General features: G+C 45.1%; 2 protein-coding genes across 38 annotated transcripts in view; one reads left to right on the top strand and one right to left on the bottom strand.

The window, feature by feature from the left end:
- The window catches only part of SUPT3H (SPT3 homolog, SAGA and STAGA complex component), a 445,969-nt gene that overhangs the window by 31,687 nt on the left and 392,274 nt on the right, over window positions 1-22,008 (top strand). The gene's annotated exons all lie outside the window — the stretch shown is intronic.
- The window catches only part of RUNX2 (RUNX family transcription factor 2), a 200,986-nt gene that overhangs the window by 164,923 nt on the left and 14,055 nt on the right, over window positions 1-22,008 (bottom strand). The window lies entirely within an intron of this gene.

Below are 22,008 nucleotides of genomic sequence, written 5' to 3'. Positions count from 1 at the left end.
TGGGTGGCATCCAATAGACAGGATATTGTTGAGGAGGGATAGGGAGCAGAGAGAGAGAGAGAAATTCTTATTGCATTCCATGATGTTTATTGCTGGATCTAGCACAATATTGTGGGGAAACTGTCCACAAATTAATACATTGTAGTCCAAGGTAATTTTATAACTATTTAATTACTTCATTGTGGTTCTTTCAGATCTGCCATTTTTAATATTGTTGAGAGATCTCATTTTGACTCTTCAGTGATCTTTCCCAGTAATAAAATGTGAGAACATGGACCTTTATTGGATAGAAAATGTACCTTCCTTTTTGTGTACCTTTGGACACAGGGAAATTTTTCTTCTGCCTCTCTGAAGATCTATGTTTAAATCTCCTGTGTCTAACTCAATGGTTTGCTCATGCCAGGAGAGATGGGGAAAGGAGGTGGAAGATTGTAATTAGATACAGAGGCTATACCTGAACACTCTTATAGATGCAACAAAAAATAAATTGCTGAGTCTGACCAAACTGATGTGGGAATTTTCCAATATAGTTCACTTTGAAATTATACTTGTGTATATCTTTTGAGATCTTTCAGAATATATGCTGAAAGATGATTTTGTGTTGGGAGCTGTGAGGGTTAATACGGGGAAAACATTCTTTAGAGTTGTAAAGAGACATGATTTGTATACATACAGGAACGTCTCCTGGGGAAAAAGTAGTGAGGGGAGAGGAAAAACTAAAAGGTAGGTTCCATATATTTAGTGTTTGTGATGCTGCTGTGCCATATCCTCTTCTCAAGTCTTTTTACTGTTTATATGATGCTTTACTCTTTTGGATACTTGCTAAAATTGTCAATTTCTGTGAATCATTAACATTTAATTAAAAAATATGTAGATATTCTAGTATGATTGATTGATGTTCCCAGAGGTTTTACTCAGGTGACATACGAGAGCACTTATAGAGCAAAACATTTTTATGACTATTGTTTTACTCGCAATATAGTAAGTTAGACTGTAGCATCCTCCCTGAGTCCATCCATAAGGTTGCTGTTTTCTCCTCAGTGCCCCCTGCTGCTGAGACACCTACAAGAACTCAGCCATCATTAGATAGCTAGGTTAAACATATTAGGTAGCTGGTATTATTTATTTGTCGCTCCTCCTCCCCGTACTCTAAAATTACTAGGAACTATCGAGTTTTTCACATGGCTAACTATATTAATGTGTGAAGTCATTTCCTTAGTACTCCCCCCCCCCCCCCCCCCCCCCTTCGCTTCTCTCATACAGTATTTTAGGCTACAGCTGGGAGGTCTGATTCCTAGCTCAGATACTCATATATGCATTAGCTCTACTTGAGCTCACGTGCTAAAAATAGCTATGTGGCTGCGATGGTACAGGCGGTGACTCAGGCTAGCTGCCAGAGCCCAACTGTGCCTGAGAGGCTAGGTATGTACTTGTGTGTCTAATCTGAGCCATTGCCTATACTATTCCTGGGGAAATTCTGCGCTACTGTGCAATGCAGAATTTTGCAGAAATTAATGTTGTGTGCGCAGAATTTACTTTCCCCCACAGAAATGGGCTGCAGTACTGCTGGCCGACACTAGGGGTTGCTGGACCTGGCAGAGCCCATCTTGCACATAGAAGACTCTGCTGGGGGGAGGGGGAGGGAGCTAGAGGGTTCCTGGCAGCTGCAGTTCCCAGCATGCTCTGAGGGAAGGAGGTGATGCGCAGGAAACTTCATGCAAGCCTGGGACCAAGGATCAGGCTTTTTCTCCCTCTGGATCTCGGGGGGGGGGGGGGGGGGGGGAAGGGGGTCAGGGGGCAGGTGTCTGTGCTGGGGGGGGGGGCACAGCTGGGCTCTAGGGGAGGGTGGGGAGTGAGAGGGCCATGCTGGGCTCTGTGGGGGTTTGGGAGTATTGGCTGGGGGGGCACTGTGGCTGGGCTTTGCGGGGGAGGGGGTTTGGGTATCTGACCCCCCCTGGCTGGGCTCTGGGGGGAGAGGAAGAGGGCATAGAAAGAGGATCTGGGTTGTCATAGGGGTTTCTTTAACTCTACTGCTGGGGGAATTTGTGTGTGTGTCTGTATTGTTATAGACATACTTGTTGACAGGTATTTTGAAATAAATTACCAAAATAATTGAAACTGGTGTGTATGTAGTGTTATTTTGACAATAAAATTTACAGAATTTTGCAGAATTTTAAAATATTGTGCATAGAATTTTTAATTTTTTGGTGCACAATTTTTAATATTTTGGTGTAGAATGCCTCCAGGAGTACTATACCACTGCAGCTACATTGCTATTTTTAATACACTATCTCAAGCCAAACTAATGTGTATATCTGCCTACCCTGGGAATCACATCCCAGCTGCAATGTAGACATACCGATACCCTTATACATACTCGAGTCTTGTATCAGGTTTGATTATAATTTCTTTAGGAACCCTGTCTTCTATATATTTATACTGCACCTAAAACAACGAGGCTCTGGTCTGGGCACTACCACAATACAAACAACTACCATAGAGCTGGGAGGACTGAATGCTACTCCCTTTAGCTTGCCACTAAAGTGGTTAATGATCAGCTAGCAGTTGGGCTGCTGCTGAATGTCAGAAAGCTCACTAAAGCCTACTCTGCCCAAGAGCAGGAAACATCAATTTTAGTTTTCCCACACCTTTCCTGGCTCTTGGAGACCGACTTCAGAATTTGACCCCGGGTCTGCTGCTTGAATCAACATCTCATTTGCCGTGATGTCACCAAGCCTTTCATTTATTTAATCTTTTCCCCCTCCACTTGGTTTGCCCCCAAAAAGGAACAGGAATTAGCACGTCTAATGACATATTGTCTGTTTATTCTACAAAGTAATACTGGCAGCATTTCTTATTTTATATTTAACGCGTTAGCAGTGATGTGCTTTCGTAGCTAAAAACCAACAACCCGAAATATATACTCTATGTTTAAAGGTATATTTTTTCTTTCAAAACATGCTGAACAAACAGCTTGTTTGCTCTCCTGATTTAGTGGTGGTGGTTGTGACTTTTTTTCTTGGTTTGATTTTCAAGCAGAAGTTTATGGTGTTAAACAGCAGTAGCTCCTGACCTAATGTACCCTTCTCTGAGTGATAATGTTTCTTTGTCATTTATTTTTAGTTGATTGTTTTTTCTCTCCCACCCCACCCACACCCCACCCCGTAACATGATTTGTACAATCTTTAGAAATGGAAGATGATTCAAAACCACAACTACTCAGTTTTCTAGTCTGAATGAGTATTTCTGAAGAATCACTGGCTCACTTATTTAAAAAAAAAAAAAGACAGTCCCAATAAGAGAAAACATTGAAGACCCTTAACAGATTATGTGGTGTCTGTGGAGGGGACAGTATGTTAAATAATCATTCATTCTGTTGAGCCATTCTTGTATTGTTAACAGATGTCCCGTTGTTTCCTCTGACTATGATTCAGAGTCATTTGGATAAAATATTTTGAAGTGCTCTACTTTTTAGTACTGAAATAAAGCTTGAGTGCTAAATATGAAACTATGGTAATACTTAGCTATGAATCAGTCTGTATTTGTCGTCTTGTTTTGCATATCAAGCCTGCAACATGTCTACTAGGATCCTGAATATTTGTAAAGACAGCAAGATGACATAAACGTCAGGGTCTCATGCAATGACAATTTAAAAAAAATGTAATATAGCACTGAATTATTATGCTACAAAATTCTAAATAAAACTTTACATTCCTGTTGGCCAGTATAGTAAATATGTGGGTACACAAGAAATACAGTAATAGGTTTAATGGCAAATATTTTATTCAGTATTGCTATTACAAATAAAATCCTTCTGTATAAAATGTGGTCCTTATTTGTAACTGTCCAAAAACCTAACCAATAATAGTAACTGTCAAACTAATTCTCTAATCTATATATATGGAGATATACCTATCTCATAGAGCTGGGAGGGACCTTGAAAGGTCATCGAGTCCAGCCCCCTGCCTTGACTAGCAGGACCAAGTACTGATTTTGCCCCAGATCCCTAAGTGGCCCCCTCAAGGATTGAACTCACAACTCTGGGTTTAGCAGGTCAATGCTCAAACCACTGAGCTATCCTTCCCCCCATTCATCTAATTAGCTAAGTGATCTGTTTAAGGTATTTTCTAAGGGGCCAATAATCTGAGGACAAGTGTACACTAAAAACTTTTGCCAGTATAGCAAGGTCAGGGGTGTGCTGCTTATATATAATATATAATATTTCTGTACCAGCAGAATCCCTAGTGTAGACACAGTTACACCAGCATAAAAGTGCTTTTGATAGCTTTGTTTGTTTTTGCTCACTGTACCAGGACAAGTTATGTCGGCAAATGCACATTTTTGCTGATAGAAGCTGCATCGGCATTAGGCTAGTGTAGTTATACTGGTATAGCTGTACTGGCAAAACTCAAGTTTAGACTGGCCTTAGTAACTAGTTTCCATCTAAAATTACTAAAGAATATTTAATTTTCTTCTATGGAAATTCCTTGTCACTAGCCAAGCTAAGAGAGGAGGAAACATGTAGTCCCTATGGAAGGTATGTATCAGTGTGGTTGACTATGTGGCCCCCTAACCTATGACTTCTTTTTCTGCTAGACCACAAAGCTATTGCAAATCTATATTTTAAACTGTTGACGTCAGAGCAGTTCTGTATATTACCATAAAAGAACATTGCATAGTAAAAAATGCACTTTTCATTATCTGACTCAAATGTATGCAGAGTTTACACATTAAAACTATCACAGGTAATATTTGATTGGCCTCATTCTTATACACTGCGACGCCACTGTTAAGGCTGCTGACCAATTTCCTGTTAGCTCTTTATTTTCATGAATTCCTAACTCTCAGAAATATTGACCATTTAGAACTGAAATTTGCCATGGCTGGTATCTGAGCAAATTTTTGTGGTGAAAAATCTGTGCCAAATCTCTTTAGCCAATTGAGTTATGAAAGGATGAAAAATATTGTTCCCTTTTAAAAATTATATTTATATAGACTACGTTTTTAAGGGGAAAACTTCAAAAGTGCAAGGAGCTTTTCAACTTGATATTTTACACCAATATATACATACTTTGGGGAGTTTGAATATATTTGCTTGCACATATGCAGTTGAAAACATCGTTGGTTTTTAAGTGTTCCTCTTAAATGCGATGCCAATGCATGCTTAATTGCCTGTTAAAATGGCTAGTCATCTGATCTGAACATTCAAGGATTCTTAAAAGTACCATTCCTTGCCCGCATTTCTCCTCCTCCTGTTGTATGCCTCTTGAATGGTTGAGTTTAGGTGGCATTGAGGAATGAGCACAGGTTCTACTCATGTCTGCCATTAACTCAGTGGTCTGGTTAATACTCCAAAATTATAAAGCACTTAACAAACATTAATTAGGCTTCACAACTCCCTTAAGAAGTAAATACTATAGTTTATACCCATTGTACACATGTGGAAACTAGGCTTTTGGAGCAATTAAGTGATTTGCCTAAAGTAACAGGGAAAGTTGATGTCAGAATCTCCTGTGTGTCAGGATCATGCCTAATTCATTAGATCACATTGTCCCTGTCATAAACAGATAGTTAAGAATTAATGCCTCTTTTACCTGTAAAGGGTTAAGAAGTTCACCTAGCCTAGCTGACACCTGACTAGAGGAACCAATGGGAGGATAAGCTGTTTCAAAAGGAAGGAGGGTAGTTTACTTTGTTTAGGGTATGTCTTCACTACCCGCCGATACGGCGGGTAGCAATCGATTTATCCGGGATCGAGATATCATGTCTCGTTAAGACGCGATATCGATCCCCAAAAGCACTCACCGTCGACTCCGGAACTCCACCAGAGTGAGCGGCAGTAGCGCAGTCGACGAGGGAGCCGCGGCCATCGATCCCGCGCCGTCTGGACCCCAGCTAATTCGATCTAAGATACTTCGACTTCAGCTACATTATTCGCGTAGCGAAGTTGCGTATCTTGGATCGATTTCCCCTTTCTCCCCCCCCCTCCCCCCCCCCCCCCGGTGTAGACCAACCCTTAATCAGTTTTCAGTTTTGACCGGAGTGGGAAAACTCCAGAAATCAGCCTCTTATCAAGTAGTGAGTACTAATGAAGGGAATAAATAGGTTTATGTTTATTTTCTTCGTAACTTGTCTTGGGCATTAGGGAATAATCAAACTGGGTAATTTTTGTGTAACTAAGTTTTGCCCAGGGGAACATCCTCTGTGTTTTGAATCTGTTGTCTGTGAGATCAGCTTGTATGCTATCTCCCAGAGGGTTTTCTTTTACCTTTCTTTTCTTCAATTAAAAGTCTTATTTTTAAGAATCTGATTGATTTTTCCTTGTGTTAAGATCCAAGGGGATTGGATCTGGACTCACCAGGAATTGGTGCGGGGAAGGAGGGGAGATGCTTAATTCTCCTTGTGTTAAGATCCAAGGTTTTGGATTGGTGTTCACCAGGAAATTGGTGAAGTCGTCTCTCAAGGCTACCCAGGGAAGGGAGTTAGTACTTGGGAGTGGTGGCAGCAAAACTGCAGGTCGCCATATGTGTACCCTAAAGTTCAGAGTGGGGGTGAAACCTATGACAGTCCCCCTGACAAATCACTTCATCTTTTGTGTCTGTTTCCTCATCTGTAAAGTGGTGATAATACTCACCTATCTCACTAAGGTACCCCCCTCTTGCTTAATGCAAAACTTCATTTATTGACATTTACTCAGATATTGACATGGGGAAGTGTGTGAGAAAGACAATTTACCTCACAACAAACATGGGTGACTTTTCAGCCACTAACGCTATACTTGTGTTTGTGCCTCTACTGGATCAGCTATGTGGGAGGGAAGTTGGGGACAAAAGTTTAATATTGCAATATCATCCAGAACGATGTCACCCTGTGACCATGCAATTTCTAAAATACACCACGTGTAATGTGTTGGCACAAGGTGAGGGAATCCTAGATGAATAGCTGACGCTCCTTTATTTCCCATGGGTTTGTGCAGCTGAAAAGTGTAGATATTTTGTGTTCTCTAAATGTTGTTACTGTTTTTTTTAATGATTAGCTGAGTGTGAAGCCTTATACCAGTGGTCCCCAACGCGGTGCCCGTGAGTGCCATGGCGCCCATCGGGGCATTTATGTGCACCCGCCTACTGACAAGGGAGCGTTTCCACTGGACAACCCGCCACTGAGGAGTGCGGCCGCCGGACAAACAGCTGCTGAAATGCCGCCGAGAATTGGCAATGCCAAGAAGCGTCGGTGCCGAAATGCCGCTGCTTCTCGGTGGCATTTTGGCAATGACAACGTTTCTTGATGACACCGGTTCTCGGCAGCGACGCTTCTCGGTGACGCCGCTTCTCAGCAGCATTTCGGTGGCTGGTCGTCCAGCGCCTGCCACGTTCTTCTGGGAACATGAATATGCTATTGCAACAGAAAGGTTGGGGACCACTGCCTTATACCTATACCAGACTCCATGATAGAAAGATCCCTCTTCAAATAGTAAAATTCCTCCTTTTAATAATTCCCATTTTTGATCAGTAGCAGTGCAGCTAAAAGCATCTCTAGGCCTACAATCACAATAATGAAAAGTGAAGCATTCCATAACTGTCTTGAAATGAAACTTTCACACCGCCCATTCCCACCACATACTGAGTTAAAAACTTTAAAGGTAAAAAATAAGCATCCCCAAAAATCAGTAATGGATATTAGAAGAGCATGTTATATATTATCTTAAAACATTTTCCTTGCAAATAAATGTGTGATTCAGTATGTGAGAACACTAGTAAAGCTGGGTATAGTTATATACATATCTCAAGCTTCAGTTAACATTGCAAGAGAGACCATTGGTGTCATTAGAAATCTGTGTGCCATTTCATAGCTCAGTTATCTCTGACACACTATCTAGTCATGTCATGATTATGAATTCTAAGTTTTTTCCTTGGTGAGAATCAAAATTTTGTGTGGTGTATTTGTTATGCCCAAAAATAGAATTTAAAAAAATAACTAAAGCTGTAACATTTTCCAGGTTTCTGATGATATCCCAAACAACTCTGGCTCTACTGTTCATGTTTGAAACCTCAATCATAGCTGCCAAGTTTTGTGTAACTCCATAAGATATTTAATATAAATTGTTTAATAAGCTAATTTGCATACACCTATACACTTCATTTTCTTAAAAAAACCTGTTGATTTAGTGATAGTGGAAAGTGCCATCTTGAGAGCCCCAGTAAATTAACTCCTTTCTTTATCTGCAGGGCAGGCTTCCCCCACAGACTGCCCTGCCAGCTTGAATTGAAACATATGGGCACACCAAACCTCTACTGAATAGGGCAGGCTTTCAATCCTTGCTTAACTGGGATGGATTCAAACTGGTGACCTACAGGTGAAAGGCTCGATAGCTTATTACCAGTGTCCTGAGGCATCTAGTTCCTCAGTAAATGCTGATGTTACATTTTTGAGAATGAGGCTTGCTTTCTGGAAAGATAAATTTATTCACTCAACCTCTGACGTTTTTGGAGTTTACACAGGCAACATCTTTAACACATTACTGTCTCTTTTAAGTACAGTCTGCAATTAAGAGGCCACACCCTCTCAAAGTGACAGCTGCCATTCAGTGACAGATCCAAACACTAAAAACAGACATTAAAAATATTAACACAACATGCATATTCACGTCTAAGAACGATGTTTTTCAATATAAAATAATTTCAACAGTTAATTATTCCAGGGTTATCACACTAATTTAAGAGAGGGAATTATATATTTTTCTCATCACATGTTCTAACTAACAACCTTCAGGTCCCCCACACAGAACTCTTCCACATGAGCTACAGGAGTAACTAGTGGTGGAAAAGAAAGAGGCTCTATAGGCTGATTCACAAAAGATCAGAGAGAGACACGATGCACCTTTTGCCAGTGGTTTACGCAACTGTTTTTGAGACAGCCTTTGAATGTTGAACATCTGGATTCCTGCACTATCTTCCTGGCTATATCTTACAGAAAGGCTGTATCTTATCTGTGGGTTCTTAACATAACATCCCACCTCCACCCTTTCAAACTCCTCCTGTCCCCCCCGCCCCCAACAATGCAAAATAAAACTTCTATATTGTCAGAAGACTCCAAAAATATATGCCAAAATTTTCAAAATTGAGTTCCTAAATATGGACTTGAGGCTAACTTTAGGCACCCGATTTTGAAAATCTTGGCTCTGTATATCACCATGGTTTCTGAACACCTGACAAGTGGTGATGTATTTATCCTCATGACTTCTCTGTGAATTAGGGAAGTAGTAACAACATTTTACTGATGGAGAATTTATCCTTTGCTCAGGCAGAACTCTGATTTCAATGGAAATTTTGACTGAGTGAACACAGCATTTACCACAATTTCCTTGGTAGTCTACTACAACTTTTCAGCACGTTACACACAGTTTGATCAACTCTAGATCATACGACTTGTCTCAATCACCTGGGTTGTGATTGGCAACCCATGGATGTGTTTATATCTCACTGTAGGACAAAATATTTCTTTAGTTCATCAGATAGCCCAACTAAAAACAGTTGTTAGTGGATGTAAGTGAGAGAAGAATTTGATTCCAACAGTTAATATGTACCGCATTACTTGTTCTATACTGTACGTAAACAACTTTAGCAGCCTTATGCCAAAAAATCTTTAATAAAATACCAATATCTTATTGTATACACATGCACGCTTAGGTTACTAGAAACTAGGGCTGTCAAGTGATTAAAAAAATGTATCGCGATTAATCGTGTGATTAATCATGCTGTTTAACAGTAATAGAATATCATTTATTTAAATATTTTTGGATGTTTTCTACATTTTCAAATGTGTTGATTTCACTTACAGCACAGAATACAAAGTGTACAGTGCTCACCTTATATTTATTTTTGATTACAAATATTTGCACTGTAAAAAAACAAAAGAAATAGTATTTTTTCAAAAGCAACAGAGGGTCCTGTGGCACCTTTAAGACTAACAGAAGTATTGGGAGCATAAGCTTTCGTGGATAAGAACCTCACTTCTTCAGATGCCAGTCTTAAAGGTGCCACAGGACCCTCTGTTGCTTTTTACAGATTCAGACTAACACGGCTACCCCTCCTGATACTTGACACCATGCAAGTATTTTTTCAGTTCACCTAATACAAATACGGTCATGCAATCTCTTTATCATGAAAGTTGAACTTACAAATGTAGAATTATGTACAAAACATAACTGCATTCAAAAATGAAACATTACTATTACTGATCCAGCAAACTCCTCAGCCAGCTCTTTTAAAACTCCTGAATGCAAGTTATCCGGACTTGCTGATTTTAAAATGTCCAATTTGAGTAGCTACTGTTTAACATTCTCCTGAGATACTAGTGAAATGGAAAGATATGGTTATAGCATCTGTGTTTGTTTCCCCAAATACAGAACATCAAATATTCATCAAACATTTCTGCCTTTTCTGCATATTATTGATAATAAATTCTACCCTTTCCATTCCAGTAATGGATTAATACCATTATTAGGATTCTGTTTTGTTCTTAAAAATCCTCCTTATTTTCCTTAACTCTGCTGGCTATAGATTTCTATGTGTCTCTGACTCGCAGTTAAATTAAGATATCAGAGTGCTATCAAATTTGTTGTTTTCTTTTGATTTTATTTTACAGAAAATCTCAAGCCTACTAACACCAAATGCATTGCCATATATCTCTTGTTTCTCCTTTGGTAGTCTTTATATAAATGTGAACTGACGGGTATCAAGAACACTTGCTACTCTTGTAAAACTATGCAAGGGAAAATATCCATGGCTTTTCTTAGTGTGTGGGGTGGGCAAACGACTTACAGTTCCTTTGGTTGTTGTAAAGGAAAAGTTTGAGATACTGGGACTACTTTGTTGTGAATCAGAAGTGCAGATAGTCCTCTTGGGGTTAAAATGTTCACAAAGCACTCCATTTATTACAGCCAGAGCTGCGAAAAATATTTATTGGTGGATTTTAACTTAAAAAATACGAAACAAGACCAATGGAAAATGGTTCTAGTACTGAAGATGGGCCATGAGTCATTCTTTATATACATTTTAAAACCCCAAAGTTGAGTCTTCATATATTTTACAGTAAATACTTTTTGCTTTGACTGCTGAAACTGTTTTTGTATATCTACCTAAAGCTGGTGCCTCACTGTGTGTAATAAAAGGATTTTTGCAGTCTGGAACACCCGTTATATGTTGTGTATGCTTATTTTGGTACCATATTCACAGTCCAAGTATTGTATATTTTCCAAAGAACAGATAGTGCTGTAGCACTTAGGAGCCCCAATCAGGGATCATGACCCCATTGTAATAGGAGCTGAACAAACACAAAATAGAAAATGGTCCCTGTCCCAAAGAACTTACAATTAAAGTATAAGACAAGAGACGTCTACAGACAGATGGGAGAGTACAAGGAAGAAACAAGACAAGATAGGTTTAGCATGGTAGGCAGTAGTCTTGGCACATCAGCAGCATAACTTAAGTTTTTGTATGAACCATGGAATGGATAGCAGTAATACCAGTTCTTCTTCGAGTGCTTGCTCATATCCATTCCATTAGGTGTGTGCGCGCCGCGTGCACGATCGTCGGAAGATTTTTACCCTAGCAACACCGGCGGGTCGGCTGTGGAGCCCCCTAGAGTGGCGCCTTCATGGCGCTGAATATATACCCCAGCCGACCCGGCGCCCCCTCAGTTCCTTCTTACCGCCCCTGACGGTCGTTGGAACTGTGGAGCGCTGCTTAGCTGTTCTCCACTTTCCCTAGCTTTTCTTGTTGTATCATAGTTGTAGTTATAGTTATAGTCTTAGAGTTTGTTGTAAGTTAGTTAAGTAGTTTTAAAGTTGTTCTAAATAGTCCAGGGGGTTAAGGGGGTCGTCTCCCCCCTTTCTCCCCCGGCCGCGGGGCCGGGCTCATGCCCAACGCTCCCGGCTTCAAGCTGTGCGCCTCCTGCGCTAAACCTATGCCCACGAGCGACCCGCACGAATCTTGTCTGAAGTGCCTGGGAGAGTCACACCAGACAGACAAGTGTAAAATCTGTAAGGCCTTTCGTCCGAGAACGAAGAAGGAGCGGGACTTTCGGCTCAGGCAACTTCTGATGGAGGCGGCTCTTAGCCCGGACGCTCCTTCCACGAGCAAGGCCCCGGCACCTAGCACCTCGGTGCGCAGTGCCCCGGCGGCACCGGCTGCGACGACCACGCGAGTGGCGTCAGACAAGCCTCCCCGGCACCGGACCTCGTCGGCACCGCAGACACAGCAAGTGCCTCGGCGCCGGTCCTTATCCCCAGGGCATAAAAAAGCCCATAAGACGGGGACATCAGTGCCGAAGACGCCAGCTCCCCCAGTGTCGGGGGTAGAGCCGCGTCCACCGGTGGAGCAACGGAAACAGTTGCCTCCGGCACCGTCGACTCCGGCGCCGAGGCCGTTGAGTCCGGTGCAAATAGCGTCTCCCCCCAGGCCGGCGGTGATACAGTGCCTCCCGTCGACTCCAGAGACCTTCGCGGCGGCGAGAGACTTAATAGCTCTCACGGAGCCGGCACCGCCTCAGCCACCGGCACCGACTGCACCGTTGACTCGCCCGGTCCAGTCGAGGGGGAAACCTGCTTTGATGCGCCCACCATCACAAGGGCTGGAACCTCGGCACCGGTCCAGGTCCCGAAGCAGGTCCCCACGCCGCTCGCAGTCCCGGCGCCGAATATCGTCTCGGCACCGGTCGTACTCGCGGCCAAGATCTACTTCGCGGCACCGTTCTACGTCTCGGCACCGCTATGATCGTCGGCACCGATCAACGTCGAGACGTAGTTCTCGGCACCGCTACGGTCGGCGCTCGACGTCGAGGGGTCGCTCCCGGCACCGGGCATACTCCAGGTCCTCGTCGAGGTCCAGATCCGACTCCCGGCACCGACGAGGTCATCGGCACCGGTCGCGGTCCCGGCACCGATCGCCGGCACCGCGCAGAGATAGATCATCTCCGGACCGGCACCGTGCGGCACCGCAGCCCACCGGGATGGTTTCATCTCTCTCGGCACCGCCATGGCCGTCTAGATCGGTGTCTCACTCCTCGGAGGACTTGTCGAGATCGGCATACCCCCCTCAAGGGCGCGCCGATGAACAAAATTTCGGCCACTGGCAGGAGATGGCAGAGGACCAATCTCATGGACCATCTCACTGGTCGTTTTGGACCCCGTGGGCATACCACCAAGAACAAGGGGCTCCAATACCATCGACCTCTCGCTCGGGTCACTCGGTTAGAAGGGCCCCAGAATCCACCATCTCTCGGCCTCCGCCAGGAGGCATGGAGGCTTCGGTGTCCACGCCACCCGACACCAGGGACCCAAGTGCAGGTGATGCCCCGGCCCAAGAGCAAGGGGATCAGGACCCCCCCTTGGATCCGGTACCACCGGAGGCATCCTCTTCCTCCTCTCCGGACGAGGCAGTGGCGGGCACTTCATGTACGGGTCCCCCTCCGATAGATCTTCGGGCTCACCAGGATCTCCTGCGTAGGATGGCCCGTAATATGGACCTGCAGGCGGAGGAGATAGTGGAGGTGCACGACCCGATCGTGAACATCCTTGGAGCAGATGCCCCATCGAGGGTGGCGTTACCTCTGATCCGCACGATCCAATCGAATGCGGATACGATATGGCAAACTCCTGCCTCCATTCCACCCACAGCGAGAGGGGTGGAAAGAAAATACTTTGTCCCCTCTAAGGACTATGGGTACTTGTACACCCACCCCCAACCGTGCTCACTGGTGGTGGAATCAGTGAATGCACGAGAGCGCCACGGCCAGCAGGCTGCAGCGCCTAAATCAAAAGAGGCTAAGCGGCTCGACCTGTTTGGCCGTAAGGTCTACTCAGCCGGAGGGCTACAACTGAGAGCGGCGAACCAACAGGCGTTACTGAGCCGCTACAATTTCAACTCCTGGAACTCTATGGGGAAGTTTAAGGAGTTGATTCCCCAAGAGTCCAGGGAAGAGTTTGGAGCCATGGTAGAGGAGGGCAAGAAGGTGGCTCGGACCTCCTTGCAGGCCTCCTTGGACATTGCAGACTCAGCGGCGAGGACCCTGGCTTCGGGCATCGCTATGCGCAGGATCTCCTGGCTTCAGGTTTCGGGTTTGCCTCCGGAGCTGCAGCAAACCCTACAAGATCTGCCTTTTGAGGGGCATGGATTGTTCTCGGATAAGACGGACTCCCGCCTGCAGAGCCTCAAGGACTCGAGAACAATCATGCGCTCCCTGGGGATGCATGTTGTGGGCCCCCAGCGCAGGCCATTTAGGCCGCAACCTCAGCGCTTCTACCCCCCCCCGCCTCGTCAGAGACAAGACTCGGCCCGGAGGCGAGGGCGAGGTGGTAGAAGAAGGTGGACCGGCCCTCAACCCGGCCAGAACCAGGGGCCACCTCGACCACCTTCAGGCCCCAGGCAGAACTTTTGAAGGTGCGGTCGAGGACGGCGCCCCAGTCATCCCCCAGGATCCAGCCCCCTCCTTTCGGGATCGCCTCTCCCACTTCCACCGTGCTTGGTCCCTTATAACTTCGGACCGTTGGGTCCTCCGCACGGTGGAGAGGGGATACGCTATCCAGTTTTCTTCTATCCCCCCCTCCTCCCCCCCTTCCCCGTCCCTCTTCAGGGACCCTTCTCACGAGCAACTTCTTATACAGGAAGTTTCTACGCTCCTCGCTATGGGGGCCATAGAGGAGGTTCCAGTGGAATTAAGGGGCAGGGGATTCTACTCCCGTTATTTCCTCATCCCCAAGTCCAAAGGAGGTCTGCGACCCATCTTGGACTTGCGCGGACTCAACAAATTCGTAGTAAAGTTGAAGTTCCGCATGGTCTCTCTGGGGGCCATTATCCCTTCCCTCGATCCTGGAGACTGGTTTGCCGCCCTCGACATGAAAGACGCATACTTTCACATCGCAATTTACCCGCCTCACAGACGCTTCCTGCGATTCCTAGTAAGCAAAGTGCACTATCAATTTGCAGTCCTTCCCTTCGGCCTATCCTCGGCCCCAAGAGTGTTCACGAAATGTATGGCTGTTGTGGCAGCGTACCTTCGTCGGCAAGGGATACAGGTGTTCCCGTACCTAGACGACTGGCTGGTACGCGGTCGTACCAAGGAACAAGTTCGCGCTCACGTCCACATAATAGTGCGCACATTCAACAAGTTGGGTATCCTACTCAACAAGGACAAATCCACTCTAGAACCTACCCAGAGAATAGAATTCATCGGTGCGGTTCTAGACTCCAGACGCGCACAAGCCGTCCTGCCAGACAATCGCTTTTGCACCATCACGAGCCTCATCCAGGGACTCAAGGCCTTCCCAACTACCACGGTGAGGTCGTGCCTTACCCTCCTGGGTCACATGGCTTCATGCACGTATGTAACCAGGCATGCCAGACTTCGGCTTCGCCCACTCCAGACCTGGGTGTCATCAATATACCGCCCACATCGGGACAGCCTGAATATGGTGGTCACAATCCCGAACTCGGTCCTGACCTCCCTCACATGGTGGCTAGATCACAATGTGGTTTGCGAGGGGATGCCGTTTCACGCCCCACAACCCTCTCTGCACCTGGTCACAGACGCTTCATCTCTGGGTTGGGGCGCCCATCTCAACGAGCACCATACCCAGGGCCTGTGGACTGCACCTCAGCTAGCCCTACACATCAATGTTCGGGAACTGATGGCGGTGCGCCTGGCGTGCCAGGCATTTCTCAATCTCCTACGTGGCCGCTGTGTGTTAGTTCTCACCGACAACACCACGGCCATGTTTTACATCAACAAGCAAGGAGGAGCACGTTCGTCAATTCTATGCCAAGAGGCCATTCGCCTGTGGGACTTCTGCATCGCCCACTCAATCCATCTCACGGCATCGTTCCTCCCTGGAGTCCAGAACACTCTGGCGGACCGGCTCAGCAGGTCCTTTCAAACGCACGAGTGGTCTATCCGTCCGGACATTATACATTCCGTCTTCCAGAAGTGGGGGTTTCCCCACATAGACCTGTTTGCATCTCGAGACAACAGGAAGTGCCACGTGTTCTGCTCCCTGCAAGGTCGAGCTCCGGGCTCCCTCTCGGATGCGTTTCTCCTTCCCTGGAAAGACCACCTGTTTTATGCCTTCCCTCCGTTTCCTCTGGTCCACAAGGTACTGATCAAATTGCGCAGAGACCAGGCACAGGTAATTCTGATCGCTCCAGCGTGGCCGAGACAACATTGGTACACCACGCTGTTGGAACTCTCGGTTCGGACACCGATCCCGCTTCCGTTGTATCCGGATCTCATCACGCAGAACCACGGCCGGCTGCGTCACCCCGACCTGCAATCACTCCACCTCACGGCGTGGCTGCTCCATGGTTCACCCAGGCAGAGCAACAGTGTTCTCACTCTGTCCAACAGATTCTGCTGAGCAGTAGGAAGCCCTCAACACGGACCACATACTTGGCCAAGTGGAAGCGGTTCTCCTGTTGGTGCGGACAGCGAGCCACGTCCCCGTTGCACGCACCTATCCCTCTCATTTTGGAATATCTCCTCTCCCTAAAACAGCAAGGGTTGGCGATATCTTCAATTAGAGTTCACCTGGCCGCTATATCGGCCTTCCATCCAGGGGAACTCGCGTCCTCGGTATTCTCTAACCCGATGGTCGTTAGATTCCTCAAGGGCTTAGACCGGACGTACCCACAACAACGTCAGCCCGTTCCGACGTGGGACCTCAACCTGGTTCTCTCCAAGCTCACAGGTCCTCCATTCGAGCCACTGGCCACCTGTTCACTTCTGTACCTGTCCTGGAAGACAGCCTTCCTCGTAGCCATCACCTCAGCAAGGCGCGTTTCTGAACTCAGGGCGCTTACATCCGAGCCCCCTTACACAGTTTTCCACAAGGATAAAGTGCAGCTTCGTCCACATCCTGCCTTTCTCCCTAAGGTGGTTTCTCCATTTCATATCAACCAGGATATATTTCTCCCGGTCTTTCATCCTAAACCACATGCTACTCGCCAGGATCAACGTTTGCATTCTCTGGACGTACGCAGGGCCCTGGCTTTCTATATTGACCGCACAAGGCACTTTAGAAAGACGACGCAACTCTTCGTTGCAGTGGCCGACCGAATGAAAGGCTCACCGGTCTCCTCACAACGCCTATCCTCCTGGATTACGTCTTGCATCCGGACTTGCTATGACCTGGCAGGTGTCTCAGCACCGCACCTCACCGCTCACTCCACGAGGGCCCAAGCTTCCTCGACGGCTTTCCTGGCGCAAGTTCCGATACAGGACATTTGTAGAGCTGCGGTTTGGTCGTCAGTCCACACATTTACAGAACACTATGCACTAGTGCAGCAGTCCAGGGACGATGCTGCCTTCGGATCAGCAGTTTTGCACACAGCAATGTCTCACTCCGACCCCACCACCTAAGTTGGGCTTGGGAGTCACCTAATGGAATGGATATGAGCAAGCACTCGAAGAAGAAAAGACGGTTACTCACCGTTGTAACTGTTGTTCTTCGAGATGTGTTGCTCATATCCATTCCAAACCCGCCCTCCGTCCCCACTGTCGGAGTAGCCGGCAAGAAGGAACTGAGGGGGCGCCGGGTCGGCTGGGGTATATATTCAGCGCCATGAAGGCGCCACTCTAGGGGGCTCCACAGCCGACCCGCCGGTGTTGCTAGGGTAAAAATCTTCCGACGATCGTGCACGCGGCGCGCACACACCTAATGGAATGGATATGAGCAACACATCTCGAAGAACAACAGTTACAACGGTGAGTAACCGTCTTTTTCCTATAGTGCCTTTTTAATATACCTCAATTGTCACCTGCTGGGAGTATCTGGAAAGGGGGATAGATAGTTGAGTCTTCACACCTGTTCAGTTCTTGGCCTTTGGGCTGATAGTGCTAGTAGTAGTGCTTAATATTATCAATTGTGGACTAGGAACTAGATTCGTATCACCAAACGGTTATGGATAGGCTAGCCACCTTGAAGCAATAAGAATTATGTCATGACTTGGGGTGTATTTGAACTGGTGACTTAGAGCTGAAAAACTCTGTGCTATAATTTATCCCTTGAGCTATCAAACCCCACAAATTCTTGCAAGTCCCATCCCTTCTCCCCCCCCCCCCCCACATTAATTTTAACATGTATTGGGCCTTTGAAAAGCTAACAATGCCCTGGTTGTAGAATTTCTAAACAATTCTAATGTAAAGCCCGGCATCAGGTATAGTCTAGCAGCACCTGTGAACATGGCTTAACCATCCAGTGAAGCTGAATTTTCAGCTGCTTTGTATCACTTGAACAGTGCAAAACAACTGGAACATATCAGTGAATTTGGACCCAGATTTTTTCAAATCCTGCTTCTTGGGAATAGGGAGACAGGCCAGAAGCCAGGAGGCCTGGGTAGTGGGAGCAGGAGCAGCAGGAAGTTCCCTGGGGTAGACTGGCCAGAGTCCCTGAAAAGGGTAGTCAATGGGAACCTGCTGGGGGGGGGAGGGGAAGGGTATCCGGGGAAACAGCTCTGGGAGGCAGTGCTCAGTTAACTGAGCATGGGAGAATCCTGCCATAATTCCTGGAACAAGAGTAACTGAGAGAGGCAAAGGGGAAAATCCTGTTGAAACTATAGCCCAGGTTGGGCTGAGGAACTGTTTGTTGGTTCCTGCCTATGTTTGAAAAATAAACTACCTGGAAAGAGAGACTGAGTGTAGCATTGTGTCCTCCTTGGGCTGGGTCAAGCCAGCACCTTACAAGGGCCTGATTTTCATGTTCTCTAAGGTCTCTTTCCACTTCTCACAGTGAATGGATTACCTTTACACCCATCTTAAAGCCTCTTGATACTGCCAGAGCACTACAGAAAGGGGCATTTGTGTAAATAACAGCCAATGCTTATTTTCTTACTGGTCTCTGATGCAGTGGTGGAATTATTGAAAGGCACTGATGTAGCATCCAGATGAGATTCCATGAGGAGATTTTGCAGCTAGCCGGACATGTATAGTATTTGGGGTTTAGAAACAGCAATGGCAACTTAAAATCAATTTCTTACTTTAGGCAGCTGAATGCGATTATGGTTATGCAAAATAGTGATCAAACATGCTGTTATATTCTAAATAAGCAGCTAACCTTTGAGAAGCAGCTGGTTGAAACCCTGATGAGAAGAGAAGAGAAGATTCTAATCAAGCCTTGTGGTCACAATATCAAAGATTGCTGCTGGGACAGGATAAGTCCAACTGGTAAAATTTTCAAAAGCATCTAAGTGACTTAGGTGCTTTAGGAAATTTTTACCTGCAGTCTATGTAAACTGTAGACTGGAAAAAAAACATTTAATACTGCATCAAAATAAGGAAAAGGGCGGCGGGGGGGAATGATTTCAAGATTTTCTTTCAGAGTCATTCTTCCAGAGCAGAGACAAATTGCAAGGTCCTTGAGTTGTGCATCTCAGCATACTGATATGTAGCCTGTGTTTAGAAATAATCTTTTAAAATGTATGTAAAACAGAATGGGAAATAAGAACCTTGAGAGATGCTGCATATTAAACCCCTAGATAAAAGCACACCTAGTAGTATTGTGGGGCTTAGTTTATCAATGGTTACAAAGTGCTCTAAGTGCCTCTAATTTAAGGTGCTATAGAAATGAAAAGTATTATTATTACGCTTGCCCAGGACCACCAGTTGACTCTATCTTCTAGGTAGGACTGAAACCACTGAAGGGTACATCAAGTAGCAATGATTTCCTGTCACAGCAACAACATAAGAATAGCCATAGTGGGTCAGAATAATGGTCTATCTAGCCCAGTGTCCTGTCTTCCGACAGTGGTCAATAACAGATGCTTCAAAGGGAATGAACCAAAATTGAGTGATCCATCCCCTCTCATCCAGTCCCAGCATTGAGCAGTCAGAGGTTTAGGGACAACCAGAGTATGGGTTGCATCCTTCACCACTTTGGCTAATAGCCATTGATGGACATATCTTCCAAGAAATTATCTAATTCTTTTTTTTTGAGTCCTGTTATACTTTTAATCTTCACCACATTCTCTGGTAATAAGTTCCACAGGTTGACTGTGTGTCGTATGAAGAAGTACTTAATTTTGTTTCTATAAACCTGCTGCTTGTTAGTTTCATTGGGTGACCTTTGATTCTTGTGTTATGGGAAGGGATAAATAACACTTTCACTTCCTCTGCACCATTCATCATTTTATAGACCTCTATCATATCCCCCTCTTAGTTGTCTCTTTTTCAAGCTGAACAGTCCGTCTTTTTAATCTCTCTTCATATAGAATCTCTTCCATGCCCCTAATCATTTTGTTGCCCTTCTCTGTACCTTTTTCAATTCTAGTATACCTTTTTGGAGATGGGGCTACCAGAACTGCATGCAGTATTCAAGGTGTGGATTTACCATGGCTTTATATAGTGGCATTACAGTTTGTCTTTTTATCCTAATGATTCCTAACATTCTGTTAGCTTTTTTGACTGCTGCTGCACATTGAGGAGATGTTTTCAGAGAAATATCCACGATGACTCCAAGATCTTTCTTGAGTGGTAACAGCTAATTTAGACCCCATCATTTTGTATGCATAGTTGGTATTATGCTTTCCAATGTGCATTACTTTGCATTTATTAATATTGAATTTCATCTGCAGTTTTGTTGCCAGTCACCAAATTTTGTGAGATCCCTTTGTAACTCTTGGCAGTCTGCTTTGGACTTAAACATCTTGAATCATCTGCAAACTTTTCCATCTCACTGTTGATCCCTTTTTTTAGATCATTTATGAATATGTTGAACAGCACTGATCCCAGTACAGATCTCTGGGGAGACCCCGCTGTTTATCTTCCTCTACTATGAAAGCAGACCATTTATTCCTGCCACTTGTCTCCTGTCTTTTAACCAATTACTTGTCCATGAGAAGACCTTCCCTCTTATTCCATGACTGCTAACTTTGCTTAAGAGCCTTTGGTGAGAGACCTTGTTAAAGGCTTTCAGAAAAGTCCATGTACGCTATATCCACTGGATCACCCTTGTCCACCCTTGTTGACCCCCTCAAAGAATTCTAATCGATTACTGAGGAGGCTTGATGTCCCTTTAAAAAAGCAGTGTTGACTCTTCCCCAACAAATTGTGTTCATGTATGTGTGGCAAGACCAAAATGGCTAACTGACTCTAGTTTAAAACCAGCAGGAATGATTCGTGACCTCAACTTCAAAGAAAAGCTGGAGCCAACGTGAGATGACAGTGGGTTTCCAAGTTCACTTGAAATTGATTGATTGCCATTTTCTTGAAAACTTCACTAAAAGAGAGAAGAAACTGGATGGTAACTCTATTATTACAGGATCTAGAAATGTTTTCTGGAGGAGAGCCAAACTGAAGATTGGTTGGCATCTACTGCTCCATGCAGTGAGGCGTTAAAAATGAAACCAGAGTCATACCACTTATTTAGAGGAACGAAGATGGAAAAGGGGCAACACGAGGAGACTGTTTTGCTGGTAGCCATATCTAACCCAGTAAGGAGGAAGCAGCCATTGAGCCTATGGCTCCCGCAGCATCATTAAACTGATCAGTCTTAGCTCCTAAGGAAATGCTGGAAACATGTCAGAGTGATGACGAACTATTAACCAGGGAAGGCAATCTGGATTATTCAGAATGTACACTAAAAACACCGCCTCTCCCCCCACCCTAGATATTTCCTCCCAATATCCATTATCAAGAACAAGTGAGAGATCTTTTGATGTTACATCAAAAGTCTTATATGCAGCTGTATAACGATCATATCCTATGTACCCCTATTGCTGTATACTCTTAATCTGCACCTGACTACCTTCATTTCTAACAGGCTGTGCTTAAACTGTGGTAGTTTCTGGACACAAACAACCAGGATATGACAGTGAGTCAAAGTGCACTAGCCTTCTCGAGCAGTTGATGATAGACGTTGATAATAGTTAATTGAGCTGATTGACCCACAACTGAAAAGCTGAGACAGGTATACTGTATCATCATAGTAAGTATTTCATTAGGAACTTCTAGCAAATACTTCAC

This window comes from Chrysemys picta, chromosome 3, assembly GCF_011386835.1.
Source record: "Chrysemys picta bellii isolate R12L10 chromosome 3, ASM1138683v2, whole genome shotgun sequence".
Lineage (NCBI taxonomy): Eukaryota > Metazoa > Chordata > Testudines > Emydidae > Chrysemys > Chrysemys picta.
The sequence above is the reverse complement of the archived record's forward strand: the minus strand, read 5'-3'. Positions and strand labels throughout refer to the sequence as shown.